Source organism: Periplaneta americana, chromosome 11 (genome assembly GCF_040183065.1).
Source record: "Periplaneta americana isolate PAMFEO1 chromosome 11, P.americana_PAMFEO1_priV1, whole genome shotgun sequence".
Classification (NCBI taxonomy): domain Eukaryota; kingdom Metazoa; phylum Arthropoda; class Insecta; order Blattodea; family Blattidae; genus Periplaneta; species Periplaneta americana.
In genome coordinates, this window is record NC_091127.1 from 127,198,324 (window position 1) to 127,222,442 (window position 24,119).

The window sequence follows — 24,119 nt, forward strand, 5'->3', positions numbered from 1 at the left end:
AGAAGATAGTGAAAACAGAGAAGATAGAGTGAAAATAGATTATATAGTGAAAATAGAAAAAGTAGTGCGAAAATAGAGAAGATGGAGGGAAAGTAGAGAAGATAGAGCGAAAATAGAGAAGATACAGGGAAAATAAAGATGGATTGAAATAAAGAAGAGAGTGAAAATAGAGCAGATAGAGGGAAATTAGAGTAGACAAAGTGAAAATAGAGAAGATAGAGTGAAAATACAGAAAACAGTGAAAATAGAGACGATAGAGTGAAATTAGAGAAGATAGAGAGAAAATAGAATAGAGTGAAAATAGAGAAGACGGAGTGAAAATAGAGACGACAGAGAGAAAATAGAGACGATAGAGTGAAAATAGACAAGACAGAGTGAAAATAGATTATATAGTGAAAATAGAAAAAATTGAGCGAAAATAGAGAAGATGGAGGGAAAGTAGAGAAGATAGAGCGAAAATAGAGAAGATACAGCGAAAATAGAGAAGATGGATTGAAAATAAAGAAGAGAGTGAAAATAGAGCAGATAGAGTGAAATTAGAGTAGACAAAGTGAAAATAGAGAAGATAGAGTAAAAATACAGAAAACAGTGAAAATAGAGATGATAGAGTGAAAATGGAGAAGATATTGAAAATAGAGAAGATAGAGTGAAAATAGAGAAGAGTGAAAATAAACGATAGACAGAAAATAGATGATAGAGTGAGAATAGAGAAGATAAAATTAAAATAGATAAGATAGAGTGAAAATAGATAAGATAGATTATAAAAAATAGACACGATAGAGTTAAAATAGAGAAGATAGAGTGAAAATAGAGAAGATAGAGTGAAAATAGAGATGACGGAGTGAAATTAAAGAAAAGAGTGAAAATAGAGCAGATAGAGTGAAAATAGAGAAGACAAAGTGAAAATCGAGAAGATAGAGCGAAAATATGGAACATAGAGTGAAAATGCAGAATATAGTGAAAATAGAGATGATACAGTGAAAATGCAGAAGATATTGAAAATAGGGAAGATAGAGTCAAAATAGAGAAGAGTGAAAATATACGATCTGAAAATAGAGATGATAGAGTGAGAATAGAGAAGATAAAGTGAAAATAGATCAGATAGAGTGAAAATAGACAAGACAGATTAAAAATAGACACGATAGAGTGAAAATAGAGAAGATACAATGAAAATAGAGAAGACAGTAAAAATAGAGATGATAGAATGAAAATAGAGACGACAGAGAGAAAATAGAGAAGATAGAATGAAAATAGAAATGACATAGGGAAAATAGATAACATAGAGTGAAACTAGAGAAGATAGAGTGAAAATAAAGAAGATAGAGGGAATATAGAGAAGATAGTGCGAAAATAGAGAAGTTAGAACGAAAATAGAGAAGGCAGAGCGAAAATAGAGATCATATCGCGAAAATAGAGAAGATACAGTGGAAATAGAGAAGATAGAGGGAAAACAGAGAAGACAGAGTTAAATTAAATAAAAGTGAAAAGAACGAAGATAGAGTGAAAATAGAGAAGTTGGAGTGAAAATAGAGAAGATTGAAAATGGAGATGAAAGAGTGAAAATTGAGAAGAGAGAGTGCAAGTAGAGAAGACACAGTGCAAATAGAGAAGATAGGGTGAAAATACACAAGAAAAAGGAACATAGAGAAGATGGAGTGAAAATAGAAAAGATAAAGTGAAAATAGAGACGATACAGTGAAAATAGAGACTAGAGTGAAAATAGAGAAGATTGAGTGCAAATAGATATGACAGTGAAAATAGAGAAGATAGACTTCAAATAGAGAAGATAGCTAAAATAAAAAGATAGAGTGAAAATAGAGTAAAATAGACAGCATAGAGAGAATATTGAGAAGATAGCGTGAAAATTGAGACGATAGAGTGAAAATAGAAAAGATAGAATGAAAGTAGAGAAGATAGAACGAAAATAGATAAGATTGAGAGAAAATAGAGAAGATAGTGTGAAAATATAGACGACAGAATAATAATATAATAGAGTGAGAATAGAGATAAAAGAGTGAAAATAAAGATAATGGAGTGAAAATAGAGAAGATAGAGTGAAACTAGAGAAGACAGAGTGAAAATAGGGAAGATAGAGAAAATCAAGACGACAGAGTTAAAATAGAGATGATATAGAAAAAATAGGTAACATAGAGATAAAATAGAAAAGATGGAGTGAAAATAGAGCAGATAGAGATGAAAATAGATAAGATAGTGTGAAAATAGAGGAGATAGAACGAAAACAGTGAACATAGAGTGAAAATAGAGAAGATACAATGAAAATAATATAGAAGATAGAGTGAAAATAACAAAGAGTGTGTGAAAATAGAGAAGATACAGTGAAAATAGAGACGATAGAGTAAAAATAGAGAAGATAAAGTGAAAATCAAGGCGGTAGGATGAAAATTGAGATGATATAGCGAAAATAGTTTAGATAGAGTGAAAATAGAGAAAATGGAGTGAAAATAGAGAAGACAGAGTGAAAATATAGAAGATAGGGTAAAAATTGTGAAGATAGAGTGAAAATAGAGATGATAGAAAGAAAATAGAGAACATAGAGAATATAAGGTTAAAATAGAGAAGATAGAGGGACATAATGAAGAAAGAGTAAACTGTAGAGAAGGTAGAGTGAAAATAACAAAGATAGAGTAAAAATAGAGAAGACAGATTGAAAATAGAGACGACAGAGAGAAAATACGCGACAGTGAAAATAGAGACGATAGAGTGAAAGTAGAGACGATAGAATAAAAATAAAGATAGAGTGAAAATAGAGAAGATAAATTGCAAATAGAGAGGATAGAGAGAAAATAGAAAAGATAGAGTGAAAATAGAGAAGACGAGTGAAAATGGACAAGACAGTGAAAATAGAGTAGAGTGAAAATAGAGACGATAGAGTGAAAATAGAGAAGACAGAGTGAAAATAGAGAGGATAGAGCGAAAATGCAGGAGATAGAGCGAAAATAGAGACGATAGAGTGAAAATAGAGAAGATAGAGCGAAAATAGTGACGATAGAGTGAAAATAGAGAATATGGCGAAAATAGAGAAGATACAGTGAAAATACAGATGATAGAGTGAAAATAGAGAAGACAGAGTGAAAATAGATAAGTTAGAGAAAAATAGAGATAATAGTGAAAATACAAAAGATATAGTGAAAATAGAGATGATAAAGTGAAAATAGTGAAGATATAGTGAAAATAGAGATGATACATTGAAAATAAAAAAATACAGTGAAAATAGAGAAAATAGAGTGAAAATACAGAAGATAGGTTGAAAATAAAGGAAAAAGTTCAGAAAAAAGAGCAGATAGAGTGAAAATAACGAAGGTAGAGTGGAAATAAAGAAGACAGTGTGAAAATAGAGACGATACAGTGAAAATAGAGACAATAGAGTGAAATTAGAGAAGATAGAGAGAAAATAGTGATGATAGTGTAAATAGAGATGATAGAGTCAGAATAGAGAAGATAGAGTGAAAATAGAGACGATAGAGCGAAAACAGAGAAGATAGAGCTAAAAAAGAGAAGATAGAGCGAAAATAAAACTACAGCAAAAATAGAGAAGATAGAGTGAAAATAGAGAAGATAGAGCGAAAATAGACGATAGAGTGAATATAGAGAAGATTGTGAGAATAGAGAAGATAGAGTGAAAATAGAGATGATAGAGTGAAATTAGAGAAGACAGTGAAAATAGAGAAGTTAGAGAAAAAATAGAGATGATAGTGAAAATACAAAAGATATAGTGAAAATATAGATGATAAAGTGAAAATAGTGAAGATAGAGGGAAAATAGAGAAGATAAAGTGAAAATAAATAAGATAGAGTGAAAATAGAGCAGATAGAATGAAAATAGAAAAGACAAAGTCAAAACAGAGAAGATAGAGTGAAAATGCAGAATATAGTGAAAATAGAGTTGATAGAGTGAAAATAGAGATGATACAATGAAAATAGAGATGATACAATGAAAATAGAGATGATACAGTGAAAATGGAAAAGATAGTGGAAATGTAGAAGATAGAGTGAAATAGCGAAGTTAGAGTGAAAATAATATAGAAGATAGAGTGAAAATAAGAAAGTAAGAGTGAAAATAGAGAAGAGTGAAAATAGACGATAGACTGAAAATAGAGATAAAGGAGTGAGAATAGACAAGGTAGATTAAAAAAATTAAGTCGATAGAGTGAAAGTAGAGAAGGTAGAGTGAAAGTAGAGAAGATACAGTGAAAATAGAGACGACAGTAAAAACAGAGATGATAGAGTGAAAATAGAGGCGATAGAGCGAAAATAGAGAACTTACAGCGAAAATAGAAAAGTTAGAGCGAAAACAGAGATTATAAAGTGAAAATAGAGAAGGTAGAGTGAAAATAATGAAGATAGGGTAAACAATAGAGAATGTAGAGTGAAAATAATAAAGATAGGGTGAAAATAGAGAACAAAGAGTGAAAATAATGGAGATGGAGTAAACAATAGAGAGGATAGAATGAAAAAATACAAAGATATAGTGAAAATACAGAAGAGAGTGAAAAAGGAGAAGATAGAGTGAAAATAGACCAGATATAGTGAAAATAGAAAAGATAGAGCGAAAATAGAAAAGATGGAGCGAAAATAGAGAACAGAGCGAAAATAGGGAAGATAGAGCGAAATAATGATAGAGTGAAAATAGAGAAGATAGAGTGAAAATAGAGAATATAGTGAAAATAGATATGATAGAGTAATAATGGAGAAGAGAGTGAAAATAGGGAAGATAGAGTGAAAATAGAGAAGATAGAGTGAAAATAATATAGAAGAGTGAAAATAACAAAGGAAGAGTGAAAATAGAGAAGAGAGTGTAAACAGACGATAGACTGAAAATAGAGACGATAGAGTGAGAATAGGGAAGATAAAGTGAAAATAGATAAGATGGAGTGAATATCGACAAGATTGATTAAACATAGAGAAGATACAGTGAAAATAGAGAAGATAGAGTGAAAATGGAGATGATAGAATGGAAATAGAGACAATAGAGTAAAAATAGAGAAGATTGAGTCAAAATCAAGACGATAGAGTGAAAATAGAGATGAAATAGCAAAAATAGATATGATAGAGTGAAAATAGAGAAGACAGAGTGAATATAGAGAATATAGACTGAAAATAGAGAAGACAGAGGGAAAATAGAGATGATAGTGCGGAAATAGAGAACTTAGAGCGAAAATAGAGAAGATAGAGCGAAAATAGACACGATAAAGTGAAATTGAGAAGACAGAGTGAAAATAGAGAAGGTAAGGTGAAAATAGAGAAGATACAGTGAAAATAGAAATGATAGAAAGAAACTAGGTAAGATAGAGAAAATAGGGTGAAAATAGAGAAGTTAGAGTAAAAATAGAGACGACAGAGAGAAAATACATTATAGAGAAAATAGAGAAGATAGAAAGAATATAGAGACGATAGAATAAAAGTAAAGAAGATAGAGTGAAAATAGAGAAGATAGAGTTCAAATAGAAATGATAGAGAGAAAATAGAGAAGATAGAGTGAAATAGTGAAAATAGAGGAGCTAGAGTAAAATAGAGAAGACAGAGTGAAAATGGAGGACATAGAGAAAATAGAGTAGAGTAAAAATAGAGATGATAGAGTGAAAATAGATTATAAAGTGAAAATAGAAAAGATAGAGCGAAAATAGAGAAGATGGAGCGAAAGTAGAGAAGATAGAGCGAAAATAGAGAAGATGGAGTGAAAATAAAGAAGAGAGTAAAAATAGAGCAGATAGAGTGAAATTAGAGTAGACAAGGTAAAATAGAGAAGACAGAGTGAAAATATAGAAGATAGAGTGAAAATACAGAATATAGTGAAAATAGAGATGATAGAGTGAAAATGGAGAAGCTATTGAAAATAGAGAAGGTAGAGTGAAAATAGAGAAGAGTGAACATAAACGATAGACTGAAAATAGATGATAGAGTGAGAATAGAGAAGATAAAGTGAAAATAGATCCGATAGAGTGAAAATAGACAAGTTAGATTAAGAAATAGACACGATATAGTGAAAGTAGGGAAGATAGAGTGAAAATAGAGAAGATACAGTGAAAATAGAGATGATGGAGTGAAATTAAAGGAGAGAGTGAAAACAGAGCAGATAGAGTGAAAATAGAGAAGACAAAGTCAAAATAGAGAAGATAGAGGGAAAATATGGAACATAGAGTGAAAATGCAGAATATAGTGAAAATAGAGATGATACAGTGAAAATGCAGAATATATTGAAAATAGAGAAGAGTCAAAATAAACGATAGACTGAAAATAGAGATGATAGAGTGAGAATAGAGAAGATAAAGTGAAAATAGATCAGATAGAGTGAAAATAGACAAGATAGTTTAAAAATAGACACGATAGAGTGAAAATAGAGAAGATAAAGTGAAAATAGAGAAGACTGTAAAAATAGAGACGATAGAATGAAAATAGAGACGACACAGAGAAAATAGAGAAGATAGAGTCAAAATCAAGACAATAGAGTGAAAATAGAAATGAGACAGGGAAAATAGATAAGATAGAGTGAAAATAGAGAAGATAGAGTGAAAATAAAGAAAATAGAGGGAAAATAGAGAAGATACAGGGAAAATAGAGAAGTCAGAGCGAAAATAGAGAAGGCAGAGTGAAAATAGAGATCATATGGCAAAAATAGAAAAGATAGTGCAAAAAGAGAAGATAGAGCGAGAACAGAGAAGATAGAATTAAAATAAATAAAGAGAAAAGAGCCAAGATAGAGTGAAAATAGAGAAGATGGAGTGAAAATAGAGAAGAGTGAAAATGGAGGGGAAAGAGTGAAAATAGAGAAGAGAGAGTACAAATAGAGAAGATAGTGTGAAAATACACTAGAAAAAGCAACATAGAGAAGATGGAGTGAAAATAGAGAAGATAAAGTGAAAATAGAGACGATACAGTGAAAATAGAGAAGATTGAGTGCAAATAGATATGACAGTGAAAATAGAGAAGATAGAGTTCAAATAGAGAAGATAGTGAAAATAAAAAGATAGAGCGAAAATAGAGTAAAATAGACAAGATAGAGAGAAAATTGAGAAGATAGAGTGAAAAGTGAGACGATAGAGTGAAAATAAGGAAGAAAGAATAGAAGTAGAGAAGATAGAGCGAAAATAGTGAAGATTGAGCGAAAATAGAGAAGATAGAGCGAAAATAGAGAAGGTAGAGTGAAAATATAGACGACCGAATAATAATATAAGATAGAGTGAGAATAGAGAAGATAGGGTGAAAAATAGATATAATGAAGTGAAAATAGAGAAGATTCAGTGAAACTAGAGGAGATAGAGTGAAAATAGAGAATATAGAGAAAATCAACACGATAGAGTTAAAATAGAGATGATATAGCAAAAATAGATAAGATGGAGATAAGATAGAGAAGATGGAGTGAAAATAGAGTAGATAGAGATGAAAATAGAGAAGATAGAGTGCAAATAGAGGAGATAGAACGAAAACAGGGAAGATAGAGTGAAAATAGAGAAGATACAATGAAAATAATATAGAAGATAGAGTGAAAATAACAAAGAAAGTGTGAAAATAGAGAAGATAGAGTGAAAATAGAGACGAGAGTAAAAATAGAGAAGATAGAGTGAAAATCAAGGCGATAGAGTGAAAATAGAGATGATATAACGAAAATAGTTAAGAGAGTGAAAATAGAGAAGATGGAGTGAAAATAGAGAAGATAGAGTGAAAATAGAGAAGATAGAGCGAAAATAGAGAACTTAGAGCAAAAATAGGACAGATAGAGCGAAAACAGAGATGATAAAGTGAAAATAGAGAAGATGGAGTGAAAATAATGAAGATAGGGTAAACAATAGAGAATGTAGAGTGAAAATAACAATGATAGGTCGAAAATAGAGACGAAAGAGTGAAAATAATGAAGATGCAGTAAACAATATAGAAGGTAGAGTGAAAATAGCAAAGATACTGTTAAAATACAGAAGAGAGTGAAAATAGGGAAGATAGAGTGAAAATAGGCCAGATATTGTGAAAATACTGAAGATAGAGCGAAAATAGGGAAGATGGAGCGAAAATAGAGAACATAGAGCGAAAATAGGGTTGATAGAGCGAAAATAGAGAAGATAGAATGAAAATACAGAAGATAAAGTAAAAATAGACAATATAGTGAAAATAGAGATGATAGAGTAAAATTGGAGAAGATAGAGTGCAAAATAGGGAAGATAGAGTGAAAATGGAGAAGGTAAAGTAAAAATAATATAGAGAATAGTTAAAATAACAAAGGAAAAGTGAAAATAAAGAAGAGAGTGAAAACAGACGATAGACTGAAAATAGATACGATAGAGTGAGAATAGAGGCAATAGAGTAAAAATAGAGAAGATAGAGTGCAAATCAAGACGATCGAGTGAAAATGGAGACAATAGAGTAAGAATAGAGAAGATAGAGCGAAAATACAGATGATCGAATTTAAATAGAGATGATATAGCGAACATAGATAAGATAGAGTGAAAATAGAGAAGACAGAGTGAAAATAGTGAAGATAGACTGAAAAAAGAGAAGATTGAGGGAAAATAGAGATGATAAACCGAAAATAGAGAACTTAGAGCGAAAATAGAGAAGACAGAGCGAAAATAGAAATGAAATAGTGAAAATTGAGAAGACAGTGAAAATAGAGAAGATAGGGTGAAAATAGTGAAGATAGAGTGAAAATGGAGATGATAGAAAGAAAATAGAGAAGATAAGGTGAAAATAGAGAAGACAGAGTGAAAATAATGAAGATGGAGTAAACTATAGAGAAGGTAGAGTGAAAATAACAAAGATAGAGTAAAAATAGAGAAGATAGAGTGAAAATAGAGACGATAGAATAAAAATAAAGATAGAGTGAAAATAGAGAACATAGAGTGAAAATAGAGACGATAGAATAAAAATAAAGATAGCATGAAAATAGAGAAGATAGAGTGCAAATAGAGAAGATACAGAGAAAAGAGAAAAGATAGAGTGAAAATAGAGAAGAAAGAGTGAATATTGGCAAGATGGAGAAAATAGAGTAGAGTGAAAATAGACACGATAGAGTGAAAATAGAGAAGAGAGTGAAAATAGAGAGGATAGAGTGAAAATCGAGGAGATAGGGCGAAAATAGAGAAGATAGAGTGAAAATAGAGAAGATAGAGCGAAAATACAGACGATAGAGTGAAAATAGAGACGATGGCGAGAATAGAGAAGAGAGTGAAAATAGAGATGATAGAATTAAAATAGAGAAGACAGAGTGAAACTAGAGAAGATAGAGTGAAAATAGGGAAGTTAGAGAAAAAATAGAGATGATAGTGAAAATACAAAAGATATAGTGAAAATAGAGATGATAAAGTGAAAATAGTGAAAATAGAAATGATACAATGAAAATAAAGAAAAAACAGTGAAAATAGAGAAAATAGGGGGAAAATACAGAAGATAGGATGAATAAAGGAGAAAGTGTAGAAAAAAGAGCAGATAGAGGGAAAAGAACGAAGGTAGAGTGAAAATAGAGAAGAGAGTGTGAAAATAGAGACGATAGAGTGAAATAGAGACGAAAGTGAAATTAGAGAAGATAGAGAGAAAATAGTGATAGTGCAAATAGAGATGATAGAGTCAGAATAGAGAAGATAGAGTGAAAATAGAGACTATAGAGCGAAAACAGAGAAGATAGAGCGAAAATAGAGAAGATAGAACGAAAATAAAGACAGCAAAAATAGAGAAGATAGAGTGAAAATAGAGAAGATAAAGTGAAAATAGAAAAGATAGAGCGAAAATAGAGAAGATGTACCGAAAATAGAGAAGAGAGAGCGAAAATAGAAAAGATAGAGCTAAAATAAAGAGGATAGGGTGAAAAAAAGAAGATAGAGTGAAAATAGAGAAGACAAAGTCTAAATAGACAAGAGAGTGAAAATGCAGAATATAATGAAAATAGAGATGATACAGTGAAAATAGAGATGACAGAGTGAAAATGGAGAAGATAGTGAAAATGTAGAAGATAGAGTGAAAATGCAGAAGTTAGAGTGACAATAATATAGAAGATAGAGTGAAAATAAGAAAGTAAGAGTGAAAATAGGGAAGAGTGAAAATAGACGATAGACTGAAAATAGAGATGATAGAGTGAGAATAGAGATAATAAAGTGAAAATGGAGAAGATAGAGTGAAAGTAGAGAAGACAAATAATTGAAAATAGAGGTGATAGAGTGAAATAGAGAAGATAGTGATAATAGAGACGATAGAGTAAAATAGAGAAGATAGAGCGAAAATAGAGAAGATAGAGCGAAAATAAGATAGAGCGAAATAGAGAAGACAGAGTGAAAATAGAGAAGACAGAGTGGAAATAGAGATGATAGAGTGAAAATAGAGAAGATAGTGAAAACAGAGAAGATAGAGTGAAAATAGATTATATAGTGAAAATAGAAAAAATAGTGCGAAAATAGAAAAGATGGAGGGAAAGTAGAGAAGATAGAGCGAAAATAGAGAAGATACAGCGAAAATAAAGATGGATTGAAATAAAGAAGAGAGTGAAAATAGAGCAGATAGAGGAAAATTAGAGTAGATAAAGTGAAAATAGAGAAGATAGAGTGAAAATAGAGAAAACAGTGAAAATAGAGACGATAGAGTGAAATTAGAGAAGATAGAGAGAAAATAGAATAGAGTGAAAATAGAGAAGACGGAGTGAAAATAGAGACGACAGAGAGAAAATAGAGACGATAGAGTGAAAATAGACAAGACAGAGTGAAAATAGATTTATATAGTGAAAATAGAAAAATTGAGCGAAAATAGAGAAGATGAGGGAAAGTAGAGAAGATAGAGCGAAAATAGAGAAGATTACAGCGAAAATAGAGAAGATGGATTGAAAATAAAGAAGAGAGTGAAAATAGAGCAGATAGAGTGAAATTAGAGTAGACAAAGTGAAAATAGAGAAGATAGAGTAAAAATACAGAAAACAGTGAAAATAGAGATGATAGAGTGAAATGGAGAAGATATTGAAAATAGAGAAGGATAGAGTGAAAATAGAGAAGAGTGAAAAAAACGATAGACAGAAAATAGATGATAGAGTGAGAATAGAGAAAATAAAATTAAAATAGATAAGATAGAGTGAAAATAGATAAGATAGATTAAAAATAGACACGATAGAGTGAAAATAGAGAAGATAGAGTGAAAATAGAGAAGATACAGTGAAAATAGAGATGATGGAGTGAAATTAAAGAAAAGAGTGAAAATAGAGCAGATAGAGTGAAAATAGAGAAGACAAAGTGAAAATCGAGAAGATAGAGCGAAAATTATGGAACATAGAGTGAAAATGCAGAATATAGTGAAAATAGAGATGATACAGTGAAAATGCAGAAGATATTGAAAATAGGGAAGATAGAGTCAAAATAGAGAAGAGTGAAAATATACGATATGAAAATAGAGATGATAGAGTGAGAATAGAGAAGATAAGTGAAATAGATCAGATAGAGTGAAAATAGACAAGACAGATAAAATAGACACGATAGAGTGAAAATAGAGAAGATACAATGAAAATAGAGAAGACAGTAAAAATAGAGATGATAGAATGAAAATAGAGACGACAGAGAGAAAATAGAGAAGATAGAATGAAAATAGAAATGACATAGGGAAAATAGATAACATAGAGTGAAACTAGAGAAGATAGAATGAAAATAAAGAAGATAGAGGGAAAATAGAGAAGATAGTGCGAAAATAGAGAAGATACAGTGGAAATAGAGAAGATAGAGGGAAACAGAGAAGATAGAGTTAAATTAAATAAAAGTGAAAAGAACGAGATAGAGTGAAAAGAGAGAAGTTGGAGTGAAAATAGAGAGATTGAAAATGGAGATGAAAGAGTGAAAATTGAGAAGAGAGAGTGCAAGTAGAGAAGACACAGTGCAAATAGAGAAGATAGGGTGAAAATACACTAGAAAAAGGAACATAGAGAAGATGGAGTGAAAATAGAAAAGATAAAGTGAAAATAGAGACGATACATTGAAAATAGATACTAGAGTGAAAATAGAGAAGATTGAGTGCAAATAGATATGACAGTGAAAATAGAGAAGATAGACTTCAAATAGAGAAGATAGCTAAAATAAAAAGATAGAGTGAAATAGAGTAAAATAGACAGCATAGAGAGAATATTGAGAAGATAGCGTGAAAATTGAGACGATGGAGTGAAAATAGAAAGATAGAATGAAAGTAGAGAAGATAGAACGAAAATAGATAAGATTGAGAGAAAATAGAGAAGATAGTGTGAAAATATAGACGACAGAATAATAATATAATAGAGTGAGAATAGAGATAAAAGAGTGAAAATAAAGATAATGGAGTGAAAATAGAGAAGATAGAGTGAAACTAGGAAACAGAGTGAAAATAGGAAGATAGAGAAAATCAAGACGACAGAGTTAAATATAGAGGATGATATAGAAAAAATAGGTAACATAGAGATAAATAGAGAATATGGAGTGAAAATAGAGCAGATAGAGATGAAAATAGATAAGATAGTGTGAAAATAGAGGAGATAGAACGAAAACAGTGAACATAGAGTGAAAATAGAGAAGATACAATGAAAATAATATAGAAGATAGAGTGAAAATAACAAGAAAGTGTGAAAATAGAGAAGATACAGTGAAAATAGAGACGATAGAGTAAAAATAGAGAAGATAAAGTGAAAATCAAGGCGGTAGGATGAAAATTGAGATGATATAGCGAAAATAGTTTAGATAGAGTGAAAATAGAGAAAATGGAGTGAAAATAGAGAAGACAGAGTGAAAATATAGAAGATAGGGTAAAAATTGTGAAGATAGAGTGAAAATAGAGATGATAGAAAGAAATAGAGAACATAGAGAATATAAGGTTAAAATAGAGAAGATAGAGGGACATAATGAAGAAAGAGTAAACTGTAGAGAAGGTAGAGTGAAAATAACAAAGATAGAGTAAAATAGAGAAGACAGATTGAAAATAGAGAAGACAGAGAGAAAATACGCGACAGTGAAAATAGAGACGATAGAGTGAAAGTAGAGACGATAGAATAAAAATAAAGATAGAGTGAAAATAGAGAAGATAAATTGCAAATAGAGAGGATAGAGAGAAAATAGAAAAGATAGAGTGAAAATAGAGAAGACGAGTGAAAATGGACAAGACAGTGAAAATAGAGTAGAGTGAAAATAGAGACGATAGAGTGAAAATAGAGAAGACAGAGTGAAAATAGAGAGGATAGAGCGAAAATGCAGGAGATAGAACGAAAATAGAGACGATAGAGTGAAAATAGAGAAGATAGAGCGAAAATAGTGACGATAGAGTGAAAATAGAGAATATGGCGAAAATAGAGAAGATACAGTGAAAATACAGATGTTAGAGTGAAAATAGAGAAGACAGAGTGAAAATAGATAAGTTAGAGAAAAATAGAGATAATAGTGAAAATACAAAAGATATAGTGAAAATAGAGATGATAAAGTGAAAATAGTGAAGATATAGTGAAATAGAGATGATACATTGAAAATAAAAACATACAGTGAAAATAGAGAAAATAGAGTGAAAATACAGAAGATAGGTTGAAAATAAAGGAAAAAGTGCAGAAAAAAGAGCAGATAGAGTGAAAATAACGAAGGTAGAATGGAAATAAAGACAGTGTGAAAATAGAGACGATACAGTGAAAATAGAGACAATAGAGTGAAATTAGAGAAGATAGAGAGAAAATAGTGATGATAGTGTAAATAGAGATGATAGAGTCAGAATAGAGAAGATAGAGTGAAAATAGAGACGATAGAGCGAAACAGAGAAGATAGAGCTAAAAAAGAGAAGATAGAGCGAAAATAAAGCTACAGCAAAAATAGAGAAGATAGAGTGAAAATAGAGAAGATAGAGCGAAAATAGACGATAGAGTGAATATAGAGAAGATTATGAGAATAGAGAAGATAGAGTGAAAATAGAGATGATAGAGTGAAATTAGAGAAGACAGTGAAAATAGAGAAGTTAGAGAAAAAATAGAGATGATAGTGAAATACAAAAGATATAGTGAAAAATATAGATGATAAAGTGAAAATAGTGAAGATAGAGGGAAAATAGAGAAGATAAAGTGAAAATAAATAAGATAGAGTGAAAATAGAGCAGATAGAATGAAAATAGAAAAGACAAAGTCAAAACAGAGAAGATAGAGTGAAAATGCAGAATATAGTGAAAATAGAGTTGATAGAGTGAAAATAGAGATGATACAATGAAAATAGAGATGATACAATGAAAATAGAGATGATACAGTGAAAATGGAAAAGATAGTGGAAATGTAGAAGATAGAGTGAAAATAGCGAAGTTAGAGTGAAAATAATATAGAAGATAGAGTGAAAATAAGAAAGTAAGAGTGAAAATAGAGAAGAGTGAAAATAGACGATAGACTGAAAATAGAGATAAAGGAGTGAGAATAGACAAGGTAGATTAAAAAAATTAAGTCGATAGAGTGAAAGTAGAGAAGGTAGAGTGAAGTAGAGAAGATACAGTGAAAATAGAGAAGACAGTAAAACAGAGATGATAGAGTGAAAATAGAGGCGATAGAGCGAAAATAGAGAACTTGCAGCGAAATAGAAAAGTTAGAGCGAAAACAGAGATTATAAAGTGAAAATAGAGAAGATAGAGTGAAAATAATGAAGATAGGGTAAACAATAGAGAATGTAGAGTGAAAATAATAAAGATAGGGTGAAAATAGAGAACAAAGAGTGAAAATAATGGAGATGGAGTAAACAATAGAGAGGATAGAATGAAAAATACAAAGATATAGTGAAAATACAGAAGAGAGTGAAAAAGGAGAAGATAGAGTGAAATAGACCAGATATAGTGAAAATAGAAAAGATAGAGTGAAATAGAAAGATGGAGCGAAAATAGAGAACAGAGCGAAAATAGGGAAGATAGAGCGAAAATAATGATAGAGTGAAAATAGAGAAGATAGAGTGAAAATAGAGAATATAGTGAAAATAGAGATGATAGAGTAATAATGAGAAGAGAGTCAAAATAGGGAAGATAGAGTGAAAATAGAGAGATAGAGTGAAAATAATATAGAAGAGTGAAAATAACAAAGGAAGAGTGAAAATAGAGAAGAGAGTGTAAACAGACGATAGACTGAAAATAGAGACGATAGAGTGAGAATAGGGAAGATAAAGTGAAAATAGATAAGATGGAGTGAATATCGACAAGATTGATTAAACATAGAGAAGATACAGTGAAAATAGAGAAGATAGAGTGAAAATGGAGATGATAGAATGGAAATAGAGACAATAGAGTAAAAATAGAGAAGATTGAGTCAAAATCAAGACGATAGAGTGAAATAGAGATGATATAGCAAAAATAGATATGATAGAGTGAAAATAGAGAAGACAGAGTGAATATAGAGAATATAGACTGAAAATAGAGAAGACAGAGGGAAAATAGAGATGATAGTGCGGAAATAGAGAACTTAGAGCGAAAATAGAGAAGATAGAGCGAAAATAGACACGATAAAGTGAAATTGAGAAGACAGAGTGAAAAATAGAGAAGGTAAGGTGAAAATAGAGAAGATACAGTGAAAATAGAAATGATAGAAAGAAACTAGGGAAGATAGAGAAGATAGGGTGAAAATAGAGAGTTAGAGTAAAATAGAGACGACAGAGAGAAAATACATTATAGAGAAAATAGAGAAGATAGAAAGAATATAGAGACGATAGAATAAAAGTAAAGAAGATAGAGTGAAAATAGAGAAGATAGAGTTCAAATAGAAATGATAGAGAGAAAATAGAGAAGATAGAGTGAAATAGTGAAAATAGAGGAGCTAGAGTGAAAATAGAGAAGACAGAGAGAAAATGGAGGACATAGAGAAAATAGAGTAGAGTGAAAATAGAGACGATAGAGTGAAAATAGATTATAAAGTGAAAATAGAAAAGATAGAGCGAAAATAGGGAAGATGGAGCGAAAGTAGAGAAGATAGAGCGAAAATAGAGAAGATGGAGTGAAAATAAAGAAGAGAGTGAAAATAGAGCAGATAGAGTGAAATTAGAGTAGACAAGGTGAAAATAGAGAAGATAGAGTGAAAATACAGAAGATAGAGTGAAAATACAGAATATAGTGAAAATAGAGATGATAGAGTGAAAATGGAGAAGATATTGAAAATAGAGAAGGTAGAGTGAAAATAGAGAAGAGTGAACATAAACGATAGACTGAAAATAGATGATAGAGTGAGAATAGAGAAGATAAAGTGAAATAGATCCGATAGAGTGAAAATAGACAAGTTAGATTAAGAAATAGACACGATATAGTGAAAGTAGGGAAGATAGAGTGAAAATAGAGAAGATGCAGTGAAAATAGAGATGATGGAGTGAAATTAAAGGAGAGAGTGAAAACAGAGCAGATAGAGTGAAAATAGAGAAGACAAAGTCAAAATAGAGAAGATAGAGGGAAAATATGGAACATAGAGTGAAATGCAGATTATAGTGAAAATAGAGATGATACAGTGAAAATGCAGAATATATTGAAAATAGAGAAGATAGAGTGAAAATAGAGATGAGTCAAAATAAACGATAGACTGAAAATAGAGATGATAGAGTGAGAATAGAGAAGATAAAGTGAAAATTGGTCAGATAGAGTGAAAATAGACAAGATATTTTAAAAATAGACACGATAGAGTGAAAATAGAGAAGATAAAGTGAAAATAGAGAAGAATGTAAAAATAGAGACGATAGAATGAAAATAGAGACGACACAGAGAAAATAGAGAAGATAGAGTCAAAATCAAGACAATAGAGTGAAAATAGTAATGAGACAGGGAAAATAGATAAGATAGAGTGAAAATAGAGAAGATAGAGTGAAAATAAAGAAGATAGAGGGAAAATAGAGAAGATACAGGGAAAATAGAGAAGTCAGAGCGAAAATAGAGAAGGCAGAGCGAAAATAGAGATCATATGGCAAAAATAGAAAAGATAGTGCAAAAAGAGAAGATAGAGCGAGAACAGAGAAGATAGAGTTAAAATAAATAAAGAGAAAAGAGCCAAGATAGAGTGAAAATAGAGAAGATGGAGTGAAAATAGAGAAGAGTGAAAATGGAGACGAAAGAGTGAAAATGGAGGGGAAAGAGTGAAAATAGAGAAGAGAGAGTACAAATAGAGAAGATAGTGTGAAATACACTAGAAAAAGCAACATAGAGAAGATGGAGTGAAAATAGAGAAGATAAAGTGAAAATAGAGACGATACAGTGAAAATAGAGAAGATTGAGTGCAAATAGATATGACAGTGAAAATAGAGAAGATAGAGTTCAAATAGAGAAGATAGTGAAAATAAAAAGATAGAGCGAAATAGAGTAAAATAGACAAGATAGAGAGAAAATTGAGAAGATAGAGTGAAAAGTGAGACGATAGAGTGAAAATAAGGAAGAAAGAATAGAAGTAGAGAAGATAGAGCGAAAATAATGAAGATTGAGCGAAAATAGAGAAGATAGAGCGAAAATAGAGAAGATAGAGTGAAATATAGACGACCGAATAATAATATAAGATAGAGTGAGAATAGAGAAGATAGGGTGAAAAATAGCATATAATGAAGTGAAAATAGAGAAGATTGAGTGAAACTAGAGAAGATAGAGTGAAAATAGAGAATATTGAGAAAATCAACACGATAGAGTTAAAATAGAGATGATATAGCAAAAATAGATAAGATGGAGATGAAAATAGAGAAGATAGAGTGGAAATAGAGGAGATAGAACGAAAACAGGGAAGATAGACTGAAAATAGAGAAGATACAATGAAAATAATATAGAAGATAGAGTGAAAATAACAAAGAAAGTGTGAAAATAGAGAAGATAGAGTGAAAATAGAGACGAGAGTAAAAATAGAGAAGATAGAGTGAAAATCAAGGCGATAGAGTGAAAATAGAGATGATATAACGAAAATAGTTAAGAGAGTGAAAATAGAGAAGATGGAGTGAAAATAGAGAAGATAGAGTGAAAATAGAGAAGATAGAGCGAAAATAGAGAACTTAGAGCAAAAATAGGACAGATAGAGCGAAAACAGAGATGATAAAGTGAAAATAGAGAAGATGGAGTGAAAATAATGAAGATAGGGTAAACAATAGAGAATGTAGAGTGAAAATAACAATGATAGGTCGAAAATAGAGACGAAAGAGTGAAAATAATGAAGATGCAGTAAACAATAGAGAAGGTAGAGTGAAAATAACAAAGATACTGTAAAATACAGAAGAGAGTGAAAATAGAGAAGATAGAGTGAAAATAGGCCAGATATTGTGAAAATACTGAAGATAGAGCGAAAATAGGGAAGATGGAGCGAAAATAGAGAACATAGAGCGAAAATAGGGTTGATAGAGCGAAAATAGAGAAGATAGAATGAAAATACAGAAGATAAAGTAAAAATAGACAATATAGTGAAAATAGAGATGATAGAGTAAAATTGGAGAAGATAGAGTGCAAAATAGGGCAGATAGAGTGAAAATGGAGAAGGTAAAGTAAAAATAATATAGAGAATAGTTAAAATAACAAAGGAAAAGTGAAAATAAAGAAGAGAGTGAAAACAGACGATAGACTGAAAATAGATACGATAGAGTGAGAATAGAGGCAATAGAGTAAAAATAGAGAAGATAGAGTGCAAATCAAGACGATCGAGTGAAAATGGAGACAATAGAGTAAGAATAGAGAAGATAGAGCGAAAATACAGATGATCGAATTTTAAATAGATGATATAGCGAACATAGATAAGATAGAGTGAAAATAGAGAAGACAGAGTGAAAATAGTGAAGAGAGACTGAAAATAGAGAAGATTGAGGGAAATAGAGATGATAAACCGAAATAGAGAAGTTAGAGCGAAAATAGAGAAGACAGAGCGAAAATAGAAATGAAATAGTGAAAATTGAGAAGACAGTGAAAATAGAGAAGATAGGGTGAAAATAGTGAAGATAGAGCGAAAATGGAGATGATAGAAAGAAAATAGAGAAGATAAGGTGAAAATAGAGAAGACAGAGTGAAAATAATGAAGATGAGTACACTATAGAGAAGGTAGAGTGAAAATAACAAAGATAGAGTAAAAATAGAGAAGATAGAGTGAAAATAGAGACGATAGAATAAAATAAAGATAGAGTGAAAATAGAGAACATAGAGTGAAAATAGAGACGATAGAATAAAAATAAAGATAGCATGAAAATAGAGAAGATAGAGTGCAAATAGAGAAGATACAGAGAAAAGAGAAAAGATAGAGTGAAAATAGAGAAGAAAGGGTGAATATTGGCAAGATGGAGAAAATAGAGTAGAGTGAAAATAGACACGATAGAGTGAAAATAGAGAAGAGAGTGAAAATAGAGAGGATAGAGTGAAAATCGAGGATATAGGGCGAAAATAGAGAAGATAGAGGGAAAATACAGACGATAGAGTGAAAATAGAGACGATGGCGAGAATAGAGAAGAGAGTGAAAATAGAGATGATAGAATTAAAATAGAGATGACAGAGTGAAACTAGAGAAGATAGAGTGAAAATAGGGAAGTTAGAGAAAAAATAGAGATGATAGTGAAAATACAAAAGATATAGTGAAAATAGAGATGATAAAGTGAAAATAGTAAAAATAGAGAAGATACAATGAAAATAAAGAAAATACAGTGAAAATAGAGAAAATAGGGGAAAATACAGAAGATAGGATGAATAAAGGAGAAAGTGTAGAAAAAAGAGCAGATAGAGGAAAAGAACGAAGGTAGAGTGAAAATAGAGAAGATAGTGTGAAAATAGAGACGATAGAGTGAAAATAGAGACGAAAGGGAAATTAGAGAAGATAGAGAGAAAATAGTGATGATAGTGTAAATAGAGATGATAGAGTCAGAATAGAGAAGATAGAGTGAAAATAGAGACGATAGAGCTAAAACAGAGAAGATAGAGCGAAAATAGAGAAGATAGAACGAAAATAAAGACAGCAAAAATAGAGAAGATAGAGTGAAAATAGAGAAGATAAAGTGAAAATATAAAAGATAGAGCGAAAATAGAGAAGATGGACCGAAAATAGAGAAGAGAGAGCGAAAATAGAGAAGATAGAGCTAAAATAGAGAGGATAGGGTGAAAATAAAGAAGATAGAGTGAAAATAGAGAAGACAAAGTCAAAATAGAGAAGATAGAGTGAAAATGCAGAATATAATGAAAAGAGAGTGAAAATAGAGATGATACAGTGAAAATAGAGATGACAGAGTGAAAATGGAGAAGATAGTGAAAATGTAGAAGATAGAGTGAAAATGGAGAAGTTAGAGTGACAATAATATAGAAGATATAGTGATAATAAGAAAGTAAGAGTGAAAATAGGGAAGAGTGAAATAGACGATAGACTGAAATTAGAGATGATAGAGTGAGAATAGAGATGATAAAGTGAAAATGGAGAAGATAGAGTGAAAGTAGAGAAGACAAATTGAAAATAGAGGTGATAGAGTGAAAATAGAGAAGATAGTGATAATATAGACGATAGAGTAAAATAGAGAAGATAGAGCGAAAATAGAGAAGATAGAGCGAAAATAAAGATAGAGCGAAAATAAAGATAGAGCGAAAATAAATATAGAGCGAAAATAGAGAAGACAGAGTGAAAATAGAGAAGACAGAGTGGAAATAGATATGATAGAGTGAAAATAGAGAAGATAGTGAAAACAGAGAAGATAGAGTGAAAATAGAGAAGATAGAGCGAAAATAGAGAAGTTAGAGTGAAAATAGAGAAGATAGAGTGATAATAGAGAAGATAGGGTAATAATAGAGAAGACAGAGTGAAGATAGATATGATAGTGTGAAAATAGAGAAGATAGAGTGAAAACAGGAGATAGAGTGAAAATAGAGAACATAAGAGTGAAAATAGAGAAGATAGGGTATATAATGTAGGGAAAACAAAGGAGAATATAGAGGAAATTGAGAAGCTAATAGAAGCAGAATACAAGCCAACACAGAGAAGATAGGTGGAATATAAAGGACAAAATAGCGAGAAAGTAGGGTAAAAAGTAGAGGAGAAAAGAGGTAAAGTAGAATAGAATTAGAGGAAGAAAAACAAAATACAGGATAAAGTAGAGGAGAAAATAGAGGGAAAATAGAGCAGAAATGGAGGAAAAAATAGAGAGAAATAGACGTGAACACAGAGAGGAAACAGAGGAGAAAATAGGGAGTAATTTGAGAGAACATGGAGGAAAATATAGGAGAAAGAGGAGAGAAAATAGGGGCGAATAAAGGGGACAAAACAGACGGAAAATAGAGGGGAAATATGGGTGGAAATAGTAGAAAAATGGAGAGAAAACAGAGAAAAAGTTATATAAGAAAATTGAGTTTGAAATAAAGGGCACAATGATGGAAAAATAGAGAAAGGAGCGGGAAAATAGGGCAGAAATAGGCAGCAAAATGCATGTGAAAATGGTCGGAAAATAGTTGAGAGCATAGACGAGAATAGAGGTACAATAGAGGAGAAAATTCAGAAGAAAATGGATACAAAACTGAGAAGTTAAAAGGAAAATATTGAGAAGAATTTAGTGGAAAAAATAGATGGAAAATGGGGAAGGCAGAGCTAAAACAATGAAACTAGAAGGAAAATAGGGGGAGAAGAGAGAAGAAAATAAATGGAAAATAGAGGTAAACTAGAGGACAAATAGGAGGACAATTAAAAATCGAAATGGAGAGAAAATAGAGGGAAAATAGCAGAGAAAATATAGGACATATGGAGAAAAGAGAGCGCAATTACAGAGGAATAGATGGGAATTTGAGAAGAAAATGGGAGAAAAATACATTGGTATGAAAAATAAATTTTTCTAACTTTACACAATTTTTAATTTTTTTTTTATTCATTCCTACCATTCACTATTCCCATTAAGGTTTAGGACAGGACAGGTTTCCCATCAATATCCCCAGGAGACATCAGCAATGCTCCCGTTTATGGTTAAGTTGAAGGAAAAGAAGGATTTAATATAAATAACAACGCAATAAAAAATATTACAACTCTATTATAAATAAATTAGTTTTTCAATTCATTACAACAATTTCTTTTTCATATATATATATATATATATATATATATATATATATATATATATATATATATATATATATATATCGTATTTCTCAACGCGTTCCTCTTCCTTCACCTGCGAACATACAAGAATTCAATATTATAAGTATACATCACCACGAAAACAGAAAATCTTTTTTTAGGTTTATAGAACTGGAAAATATCTTCATCCATAAAATATTTAAAAATGTGTTATTGACGCCTGAAACCGTTAAAGCAATAAGGTATATGACTTCATTCATAGGAAATAAGCTCCACAAACTTTATATGTAGTGTAAGAGGCAACCCCTTTCCCTCCAAGGATTTGGACGGTAGAGGCCGGGAAAATTAAAAAAAAAAAAAATGTTATTTTTTACTTTCCAAAACAGACTGAAAAAACATTCACATTTTCTGCTGGGATAAACAGACAGACAGACAAAGACACACGGACGGACGGAAGGACGGACGACCGGTAAGACAGACAAATAGATAGATAGATAGATAGATAGATAGATAGATAGACAGACAGACAGACAGACAGACAGACAGACAGACAGACAGACAGACAGACAGATAGATAGATAGATAGATAGATAGATAGATAGATAGATAGATAGATAGATAGATAGATAGATAGATAGATAGATAGATAGATAGATAGATAGATAGACGAACGGACGACAGTAAGATAGATAGATAGATAGATAGATAGATAGATAGATAGATAGATAGATAGATAGATAGATAGATAGATAGATAGATAGATAGATAGATAGATAGATAGATAGATAGACAGACAGACAGATAGATAGATAGTTTAGACGGATAGATAGATCGATGAGATGGATAGATGGATAGATAGACTAGATAGATAGATTGATGGATATATAGGTGGACAGATAGATTAGATGGAAAGATGGATCAGAGGCATAGATCGATAGAGAGATTAGATAAATAGATTATATACATAGACGTCAAATAGAAGTCAGATAGTTCAAATAGCTGTGATAGGTCAAATAGAGGCCAAATAGGTCAAATATTCAAATAGCGGTGAAATAGATCAAATAGAGGTCAAATAGGGGTCAAATATGATAAACAGGTGTGAAATAGGTCAAATAGAGGTGAAATAGGTCAAATTGATATCAAATAGGTCGAACCGTGTTCAAATAGAGGCCAAATAGTTCAGATTGAGGTGAAATAGGTCAAATTGAGACCAAATAGGTGAATTAAGGTTCAAATAGTTCAACGAGAGTTGACATACGTCAATTAGAAGTAAAATAGGTCAAATTGAGGTGAAATAGGTCAAAGAGCGGTGAAATAGTTCAAATAGAGGTTAAATAGGTCAAATAGATGTGAAACAGGTCAAATAGAGGTGGAACAGGTCAAATTGGTCAAAGAGCAGTGAAATAGGTCAAATAATGATCAAATAGGTCAAATAGAGGTCAAACGGGTCAAATAGAGGCCAAATAGGATAAATAGATATCAAATAGGTCAAATAGAGGTGAAATAGGTCAAAGAGAGGTCAAATGGGTATAATAGAGGTGAAATGGTCAAATAGAGCTCAAATCGGTCAAATAGAGGAGAAAAGGGTCCAATAGAGGTGAAATTGGTCAGAGGTCTAATAGAGGTCAAATAGGTGACATAGACGTGAAATAGGTCAAATTGAAGTCAAATAGGTCAAATAGAGGCGAAATAGGTCAAATAGGGGCGAAATAGGTCCAATAGAGATTAAATAGTTCAAATAGATCAAACAGAAGCCAAATTGGTAAAATACAATTCACATAGGTCAAATTGAGGTAAAATAGGTGAAATAGAGTTCAAAGAGGTCAAATAGAGTTCAAATAGGTCAAATATGTCCAATAGAGTTCAAATAGAGGTGAAATACTTCAAATAGAGGTGAACTAGGTCAAATAGAGGTGAAATAGGTCAAATAGAGGTGAAGTAGTTCAAATAGAGGTCAAATAGAGGTGAAATGGGTCAAATAGAGGAGAAATGGGTCAATAGATGTCAAATGGGTCAAATAGAGGTCAAAAATGTGAAATATTTCAAATAGAGGTCAAATAGACGTGAAATTGGTAAAATAGAGGTGAAATACGTCAAATATAGGTGAAATATGTGAACTTGAGGTGAATTAACGTCAAATAAGTCAAAGAGGTGAAATA

General features: G+C 31.3%; 1 long non-coding RNA gene across 1 annotated transcript in view; it reads right to left on the minus strand.

Annotated features, from left to right (window-relative positions):
* Positions 1-22,011: 22,011 nt before the first annotated feature.
* LOC138708634 (uncharacterized) overlaps positions 22,012-24,119 on the minus strand; it is a 22,502-nt gene continuing 20,394 nt past the window's right edge. Inside the window, exon 3 of the long non-coding RNA XR_011334741.1 lies at positions 22,012-22,054. This is a non-coding gene — a long non-coding RNA (uncharacterized lncRNA). The remainder of the gene's footprint in view (positions 22,055-24,119) is intronic.